Here is a 10,245-nt window from a genome sequence, read left to right on the forward strand (position 1 = left end):
TAAAAGTCTTTGTTTAATGACATCAGTTTACACCTTCATTCATGGAATGCCATCAAGGAAGAAGTTACAAACTAAAGGGAAACAACAGAGCAAACCCAAATATAGCTTTATTCTCAAACTGCTGTTACATAGACTTGAAATAATATTCATTACCGCTTAGTGTATGAAGATTTATCCCATGTACATTGAAGTCATAGAGATTTACAGCATAGAAACAGGCCCTTCGACCCAACTTGTCCATGCCACCCCTATTTTTAAACCACTAAGCTAGTCCCAATTGCCCACATTTGGCCCATATCCCTCTATACCCATCTTACCCATGTAACTGTCTAAATGCTTTTTAAAAGACAAAATTGTACCCACCTCTACTACTACCTCTGGCAGCTTGTTCCAGACACTCACCACCCTTTATGTGAAATAAATTGCCCCTTTTGTGTCTCTCCCCTCTCACCTTAAACCTATGCCCTCTAGTTTTAGACCCCCCTACCTTTGGGAAAATATATTGACTATCTAACTGATCTGTGCCTCTCATTATTTTATAGACCTCTATAGGATCACCCCTCAGCCTCCTACGCTCCAGGGAAAAAAGTCCCAGTCTATCCAGCCTCTTCTTATAACTCAAACCATTAAGTCCTGGTAGCATCCGAGTAAATCTTTTCTGCACTTTAATGCCTTTGCTGATACTAATTGAAGCTTGAACCAATTTAAAATAAAACCTTAACACTGCCACAAAAGTTCTACTCAAAAGTACGTGGCTCTGTGGCGCAATGGATAGCGCGTTGGACTTCTAAATAAGGGCAAGTTAGCCATTCAAAGGTTGTGGGTTCGAGTCCCACCAGAGTCTGATTTTGGGCGGCACGGTAGCACAGTGGTTAGCACTGCTGCTTCACAGCTCCAGGGACCTGGGTTCGATTCCCAGCTTGGGTCACTGTCTGTGTGGAGTTTGCACATTCTCCTCGTGTCTGCGTGGGTTTCCTCCGGGTGCTCCGGTTTCCTCCCACAGTCCAAAGATGTGCGGGTTAGGTTGATTGGCCGTGCTAAAATTGTCCCTTAGAGTCCTGAGATGTGTAGATTAGAGGGGTTAGTGGGTAAAATATGTAGGGATAGGGCCTGGGTGGGATTGTGGTCGGTGCAGACTCGATGGGCCAAAGGGCCTCTTTCTGCACTGTAGGGTATCTATCTATCTAAGTATTTAGCGGAAGGAGATAAAGACACTAATTTACACACTTCATGTTTCAAGGTGACATTTCCCCGGACTAATTTTTCCCTATTTTGTTGAATTGAATCACTAAGTCCACACTTGCCGGTGAGGTCCATGTGGGCAAAAATAGGAAGTTCTGTTGAAAAGAAAGTTTCAATCAATTTATAGCATTGCTTCTGAAGAATGTCAGACTATATTTAAAGCTAGAGGAAGACATCACACTGTTGAGGCACAAATGGAACCTGCATGTTCAGTCCCCACGTGTTCAACTCATTCATAAGGACTTAATATAACTTGAGGTTTGAATCTGAGAACTTCTGATCCGTATGAGTCAGAAGCACACCACACCACATTCTGGTGACTCACTGAGCCATCAGGGGAGCCTGTTGTTGAATTTTTTTTTTCCTATTTTGAGGACAGCATCTTTTTTTTTCCACTTTTAAAGTCATCACATCAGAGTGTTGCTTTATTTTCCTGAGTTTAAGAACCCATTTCTAAAAACAGGTACAGTGAGATATACATGGATTGTAAAGTTGCACTGATCCATGAAAGATGAAAAGCAACATGACCGGAAAGCAGAATAAGCATTGGAACCGTGAACTATGGCCGATGTTACTCCATAGTATAGATCACAGCAAAAGCATTTGGAGACTGTCAATGTTAGTTTAGGTGGGTGAATGGAAAGGGTTGAGGAGGTAAAAGATCTGGGTGGGTAAATGTGACTCGCAATGTTTTCTTACTTGGAAGGCAACTGGTGGAATGGCTAGGTTAGGCCGCATTGTGGCTCCTGTCAAAAAAAAATCTGGAATTAAGAATCCACTGATAACCATGAAACCATTGTCGGAAAAACCCATCTGGTTCACCAATGCCCTTTAGGGAAGGAAATCTGCCATTCTTACCTGGTCTGGCTAACATTAGTTTATTCATTATTCATCACAAGTAAGGCTTACATTAACACTGCAATGAAGTTACTGTGAAAGTCCCCTAGTCGCCACACTCCAGCACTTGTTCCGGTCAATGCACATGATCAGTATGTCTTTCAGATTTTGGGAGGAAACTGGAGCACCCAGAGGGAACTCACGCAGACATGGGGAGGATGTGCAAACTCCTCACAGCTGGTGACCCATGCTGGGAATCGAACCCAGGTCCCCGGCACTGTGAGGCAGCAGTGCTAACCACTGTGCCACCGTGCCACCCCCAGACTCCAGAGCCACAGCAATGTGGTTAACTATCAACTGCCCTCTGAAATGTTCCCGCAAGCTATTCAGTTGTATCAATCGCTCAACCCACAGCACGTGGACTGTAGCGTTTCAAGAAGGCAGCTCACCACTGCCTTCTCAAGGACAGCTGGGGATGGCCAATAAATTGAGGCCAGCCAACAATGCCCATGTCCCAAGAATGACGAAATAATATATTTTCTCTATATGTGCAATGATGTTGAATTAGGCAAAGAAGGGTTTTGGGCTGTGTACCACATGAATCGATTCCAAACCACAGGATGTGATACTGAACCTATACAAAGCATTGGGATATCCTTATCCGGAGTATTGTGTGCCACTCTGGTTGCCAGGTTACAGGCACAAATCTTCTCATTGGAGAAGGTACATCAAAAGCTGCCCTTTTAAACCATGTGGAGATGCCGGCGTTGGACTGGGGTAAGCACAGTAAGAAGTCTCACAACACCAGGTTAAAGTACAACAGGTTTATTTGGTAGCAAATACCATAAGCTTTCGGAGCTTGCTGCTCCTTCGTCAGATGGAGTGGTCTCTGTTCTCCAACAGTGCACAGACACAGAAATCAAGTTACAGAATACTAATTAGAATGCAAATCTCTACAGCCAGCCAGGTCTTAAAAGGTACAGATAATGTGGTTGGAGGGAACATTAAACACAGATTAAAGAGATGTGTATTGTCTCCAGACAGAACAGCTGGTGAGATTATGCAAGACCAGGGGCAAGCTGTGGGGGTTACTGATAATGTGACATAAATCCAACATCCCGGTTTAGGCCGTCCTCATGTGTGCGGAACTTGGCTATCAGTTTCTGCTCAGCGACTCTGCGCTGTCATGTGTCGTGAAGGCCGCACATTTTACACCAGGCATCAGATATCTGAACGACAGGGACAGAGACAGAGGCCAAGTTGATTTTACTCAAGGTGAATACTGAGAGTGCATCTCCGTAAGGTTGTCAAGATTCTTAAGGCCTATTTGGTAAGTTGAACCTTGAGAGCATGAGATGGAAGTCAGAAAATGGAAAATGAATGACAGATCAGATGGAGGTATTAAAGGTGAAGGTATCTGGGCAGACATTTGATGAGAAGATCAGCTAAGGAGTTTGGATGGTGAACTTTGACTTTTAATTTCTGGGGACAGTCAAAGAACAAAGAACAGTAGAGCACAGGAACAGGCCATTCGGCCCACCAAGTCTGTGCTGACACAGGTGCCTCTCTAATCTCATATTTTCCTGCCTCTACATGTTCCATATCTCTCTATTGCCTACCTATTCATGGATTCACCCAGATACCTCTTGAACGTTGTTATAGAATCTGTTTCCACCACCTCCTCCGGCAGCGCGTTCCAAGCATTTGTGTGAAAAATTTGCCCCTTACATCTCTTTTAAACTTTACCCCTCTCACTTTCAACTTATGCCCCCGAGTAATTGGCCCTGCGACCCTGGGCAAAAGATTCTGCTTAGCCACTCTATTCAAGTTTGTCATAATCTTGTCAGTTGGATTGAAAGAATCTTTCTCTATCCCGTACAGTTCGACATTTCCTTTATTAATAGCAGACAAATATTTGTACTTTGGAATAAATTGCATATGTTTTGTTCAAAACAGTTCAGGCATTGCTGGCTAGATATTCCACTGGGCACATTATACAATAAGCAGTGGCCTAGTGGTACTGTCACTGGCCTAGTAATCCAGAGACCCAGGCTAATGTTCTGGAGACTGGGGTTCGAATCCCGCCACGGCAGATGGTAAAATTTGAATTCAATAAAGGTCTGGAATTAAAAGTCTAATGATGACCATTGTTGGAAAAACCCATCTGGTTCACCAATGTCCTTTAGGGAAGGAAATCTGCTGTCCTTACCTGGTCTGGCCCTCATGGGACTCCAGAGCCACAGCAATGTGGTTGACTCTCAGTTGCCCTTGGGCAACTAGGGATAGGTAGTAAATGCTGGCCAGCCAGCGACGCCCATGTCCCATAATAGAATAAAAGCAATGGAAGGCAGTTAGGGATGGGCAATAAAATGCTGGCCCAGCCAGCCATGCACACGTTCTGTGAACGAATAAAAAATAAACTTACGCATCAAACCTATACCCACTCCTCAATGGAGAGCCAGTGGTTGAATGACATTGTGATAAGAGCAGTCTATCAGTAAGAGATGACAAACACTCCAGACTATGATGGAGCCTCATGATACCACACACTTGTTTACCTCCAGCTCTTCAGGTGAGGCGGCTTGTACCAGTTTAGAGATGTCGCGTGTTAACAATCAGGTTTCATCTGGGTGTTCCAACGCCCTCCGAAGACGAGGGAACCCACACTGAAATTCTCCAGTTCGACTTTCTTAATTTGAAGGGAAGAGACGGAAAAACAGAAGTAAACATGCCTAATGGCTCTGACAGATCTCACTGATGTGATGAACATTACCTGTCAGCAGTGAGAGAATGAGTGTGATTTATCGCTGTTTCACTCACATTGATCAGAAAAGCAAGCAGCAGCATTTCAGTGAAGTTGGATACTGTACCTCGTGCCTCTCAGTTAGAGAAACAGACAATTACATTGGTATTTAGTGTGACGAGAATACAAAGTTGAATGAATTTATTTTAAAAAGCCAAATATTTAGCATTTAGCAAATGGGAAGACAATGCAGTGTAAATTGTACCATGCAGTACATAACATGTAAAAACCGTCACGCACAGAGGTCCTCATCTTCCTTTGAGGCTATTCCACAGTAGAAAGGTGGCAGAATAGAACAAAAAACAAAGAAAATTACAGCACAGGAGGCCCTTCGGCCCTCGACCAACCATGCTGCCCAGCTGAATTAAAACCCCCGACCCTTCCGGGGACTACATCCCTCTATTCCCATCCTATTCATGTATTTGTCAAAATGCCCCTTAAAAGTAAAAAAAAAAGTCACTATCGAATCTATGGGCTGGACTTAATGGGGCATCGCATTCCCCACTCTCACCACTCCCCCAACTGGAAGGGACAGGATGGTGCTGGCGGCAGGGGGGGGCGGGGGGAGGGCACTGTGGGTTCGAAACATTGGGGGCAAGAATGAAAGGGGGGCAAGAATGAAAGGGGGGCATGTCCTTGGGGAAGGAGTTGGCCGGAGTGGGGGGGTGTTGCTTCCTGCTCACCCAGTAAAAGCTGCTGGGCTGCCAGGTTGCTTGGGCCTCTCCCCGCTGGGGTAAAATAACGGCAGGAGTGGGATTAAGTGGCCACTAGTCAGCCACTTGAGGGCCTCAATAGGCCCAAGAGTGAGAGCACCACCTAACTACCACTTGTCAGCTGGGAGATGTGTCAAACGTGGCGGAGAAAGTGGCAGGTAGGCCGAGCGCTGCAGTTTACAAACAGCTTTAAACACACTGGCAGGGGGCTGTAAAATCCAGCTCTGAATCCGCCTGAACAAGCAGAATCAAACCTCATCTCAAAACATGGACAAACGGTCATCCCCCTGGTCAGGACTAGCCACCACCACCTGTGGGCATGAATGTCATACTCGACTAAAATTCTGCAAAACCCAGCAGCTCTGGCAGCATCTTTAGATCACGGAAATATGCTTGGAGTCCGTATGACTCTTCCTCAGTCCACTGGATCAATTTGGGCCGCACGGTGGCACAGTGGGTTAGCACTGCTTCCTCACAGCATCAGGGACCCGGGTTCAATTCCAGCCTTGGGTGGCTGTCTGTGCGGAGTCTGCACGTTCTTCCCGTGTCTGCGTGGGTTTCCTCCGGGTGCTCCGGTTTTCTCCCACACTCCAAAGATGTGCAGGTAAGGAGGATTGGCTGTGCTCAATTTCTCCTTAATGTCAGGGAGATTAGCAGGTAAAAACATGAGGTTAAGGAGGAAAGGGCCCTGGGTGAGATTGCTGTCGGCGCAGGCTTAATGAGTCAAATGGTCTATTTCTGTACTGTAGGGATTCTATGAATTAATTAATCCATTCTCCTAAATCTCCCATGCAATTGAAGCCAGTGGAACATTTCTTACTGAGAATTAACCCCATCCAATATTGTTTTCTTTCACTTGCTTCATGTTTGAGTTACTTCAAAAAGCTTTGGATAGGACACAAGACAGCCCACACTGTCAAAAGTTCAACTGAGGCCTGATAAATCATAGAATCATTGAATCCTACAGTGCAGAAGGAGGCCATTTGGCCCATCGAGTCTGCACAGTCAACAATCCAACCCAAGCCCTATCCTTGTAACCCCATGTAATCCCCCTAATACTAAGGGGAAATCCCACCCAGACCTGTTCCCCATAATCCCAAGTATTTACCCTGCTAATCCACCTAACCTACACATCTTGGGATACTAAGGGCAATTTGGCATGGACCAATCCACCTAACCTGCACATCTTTGGAGTGTGGGAGGAAACCAGAGCACCCGGAGGAAACCCACGCAGACGCGAGAAGAACATGCAAACTCCACACAGACAGTCACCTGAGGCTGGAATTGAACCCAGGTCCCTGGCGCTGTGAGGCAGCAGTGCTAACCACTGTGCCGCCCTCATGTTGAGTAGTCTAGACTAGTCTGAGAGCTCTCCAAAACATAGTCTCCTCAGCCATGGCCCAGAATCCGATTGGTAACAGGTTGTACCTCAAATTTCCCAGTCTTCATTCGATTGTTTACTCTTGAGAGCATCACAATGCTCGAACCGGGAATTATTAATTGGACAGAAATTCCATACCATTTATCCTGAAGAAATAAAGGCAAAGTCGCCATAGTCCCAGATGACCATAGGCTGCTCTCCCCTTTGAGGGGGAGAGCTGACTGGTGGTGATTTAACCTGAGGGTCACCCAAACCACAGGCAAGGTCATAGATCATAGAAAGATCATAGATACCCTACAGTGCAGAAAGAGGCCCTTTGGCCCATCGAGTCTGCATCGACCACAATCCCATCCAGGCCCTACCCCCGTATCCCTACATATTTACCCATTAATCCCTCTAATCATCTGAGGACACTAAGGGGCAATTTTAGCACGGCCAAGCAACCTAACCCGCACATCTTTGGACTGTGAGAGGAAACCGGAGCACCCAGAGGAAACCCACCATGAAGGTGGACCTTCATGAATAACCTCAGCCAGTACAGGAATTGAACCCACGCTGTTGGCTTTTCACTGCATCACAAACCAGCCGTCCAACCAACTGAGCTAACTGACCCTCCCTGGAGAAATAGACCCTTGCAGAGAAGATCTACATTTGCATGACTTCTGTACCTGTATGTTGAATCAGTGATCCTTGCCCTCCCTTTGGTAATAATACATCACCGACTATTGTGAAGTATCAGCTCCCTTATTATTATGCTAGGCTTACCAGGCATCCCAGCTTATCACTTACATGCAGATGAGTTAACACTGAGATACATGAGTTCAAACATGAAAAACTGAAAAGGTTTATCTGGTTTCCATCCCAGGAAAATGGCAGTTTCAGGGAAGATGTGCTACCTCAGGCACATTTCCCAAATCCAGAAGTCTCAACTTCAGGGAAGCTACTGGTGAAATCTATCATATAAAGTCAAGGTATGTCTACAGCAAACCCTCTAGGGTTTCCAGGCCTCATATATAATAGAACATACCATAACACTTTGCAGTTAACACATCAAAAAAGTTGTCCACACTGCATCTATTGTGCATTTTATATAAATAAACAAGGTGCAGGAAAAATTGAAATGGGTCAGTGAACATTATTGAGAGACTTGGAAAGACACAGCACAGAACAAATTCCTTAATTGCCGCTTGCAGAAAAAGAGGATTAAAACCTAAACCCACTCAAACTTTACAAGTCTTTGCATGTGAGAATAGTTGCATAAAGTCTAAGAGCAAGCTGTGAATTTGACTTTTCAAGTTGCCTCAGCAAGAATGCTAAGGCAATCTACTGTTGTGCCTTTATTTATTTTTTCCTGTCAAAACACTTCAAGGAGGCATTGAAATCGAGTGACTTTGAAACTTGTTTAGATCAGTGATGAGGTTAGAAAGTGCTCGAAATTATGGTAATTGAAAATGTTTTCTGATGGGGCAATTATGAGTTACAACTTAATAAAATTCACCACGTGTTAACTTTGTTTTATAAGTTTATTTATTAACATATTTATTAAGTGCTAAAAATTGTTTAAGTTTAAGTATCACAAGTAGGTTTACATTAACACCGTAATGAAGTTACTGTGGAAATCCCCTAGTCGCCACACTCCGGCGTCTGTTCGAGTACACTGAGGGAGAATTTAGCATGGCCAATCCACCTAACCAGCACTTCTTTCAGACAAACATTTTCCTGTTCCGCCCGCCATGGAAATCGTAGCAGGTGGGGGCGGACCATGCAAAGGTGGCGTTAGGTGGGAACTCCCGGTTTTGGGGCAAGCATGGCCAGAAAATCCCGTAAGATAATTAACAAGCCCATTGGAATGTTGTGTTGTTAGGATCCCCTTGGAAATCAATAACTTTTAAAAGAAGAAATTCAAACTTCTGGTCGATAGCTGACACAAGATTGCTCATTTCAAGAAGCTTACTGTAACAAACAGACTAAAAACACTATTCACAAAATACTATATGTGTAGGCAGCTTGTACCATAAACTTGTAATGTCCTAACTATGTTAGAGGTTGTGGGCTTTACACAAAAAGAAAAAGATGTGGTTTGCACATGTAGATTCAAAATAACAAGAAGAAGTTTATTGAAGGAGCTGCCTATAACTGAGTAAAACTGAAACTAAACAGGAGCCTGTGAAACACCCAATGGCATCATCATCACAGCACGTGTAAGGGAAATTGTACTGGATATTGTATGAGTTTAGTATGGAATTCAGATTCATAGGTCTTAGTGAAATGAAATTCAGATTCACAGGTTTTAGTAAAATGATATAGCAGATTTAGGTGAGTAGTGAGATGGGTATATAACCTAAAGTAACCTCGTGTGACCCGACCTAATATAATCAAGTGGTGGTTCAACTTAATAGTGGACCATAAACCAGCAGAGAGAATGTCTTTTCTGCTAAACACATTAGTGGACCATAAATCAGCAGGGGGATGTCTTTTCTTCTAAACACATTCGCCTTAGCTTACAAAACCACGATTATTGTACAAACAGAAAAGTTCAGATAAGAGCAAGAGTTATAACCACCATGGTTTAAGAAACGAAGAGATATAACAGGGAACGACCAAATGCAAAGAAAACAGATAAAGGGTCAACTAAAAATAATGGTGGCCAAAGAAAGAGCGGGCTGTAGGGTAAGATTACAACCAAGGACAGGCAGTAAAAGGGAGATAAGGATCTTGAGATAGGAGGCTGAAATGTACATAAAAGATTGTAAGCCCAAGGGCTCTTTGGAGTTTTCCGGACGCTCCCGGCTTTGTCTCTTGTGATGAGAAATAAAGTCTATGGCTTGGAAGATCGCTGCTCAGACTCTCTGTTTTAATTAATGTGAATAAATTGTCGTCCTGGGGAACCACGACACACGTAACCAGCTCTTAAAGCAATCATGCAACCACTTAAATAGATAATATCTTTCCCCCTATACTTCTGTGGTTATGATAACGGATTACTATGATGTTATACATAGGATCAATAATACTCTAGACACAGCACTATGCACCCTTAATCATTATGCACAGTCAATGAGAAATTCAATGAAGAGGACATCTATTCCTCTTTGTTTATATACAATGTTCTGGAATTTGGGTGTCCTTGACCCCAGAAGTATAATTTGGAACTTTAGTAGACACTTCTCCTCTTGGAAGTAATTCTACACCATTCTCACATGACATAGTAGTGTAGTCACAATCATCAGGCAACTCAGATTCAGCTAAGTCTTCTGTAGTAATATTCA

General features: G+C 44.0%; 1 non-coding gene across 1 annotated transcript; it reads left to right on the top strand.

Annotated features, from left to right (window-relative positions):
• The first annotated feature begins 753 nt into the window (after window positions 1-753).
• Window positions 754-844, top strand: trnar-ucu (transfer RNA arginine (anticodon UCU)). The gene is given in 2 exon segments: window positions 754-790; window positions 809-844. It is a non-coding gene; the product is annotated as a tRNA-Arg (tRNA).
• Window positions 845-10,245: the final 9,401 nt, after the last annotated feature.

Source organism: Mustelus asterias, chromosome 9 (assembly GCF_964213995.1).
Source record: "Mustelus asterias chromosome 9, sMusAst1.hap1.1, whole genome shotgun sequence".
Lineage (NCBI taxonomy): Eukaryota > Metazoa > Chordata > Chondrichthyes > Carcharhiniformes > Triakidae > Mustelus > Mustelus asterias.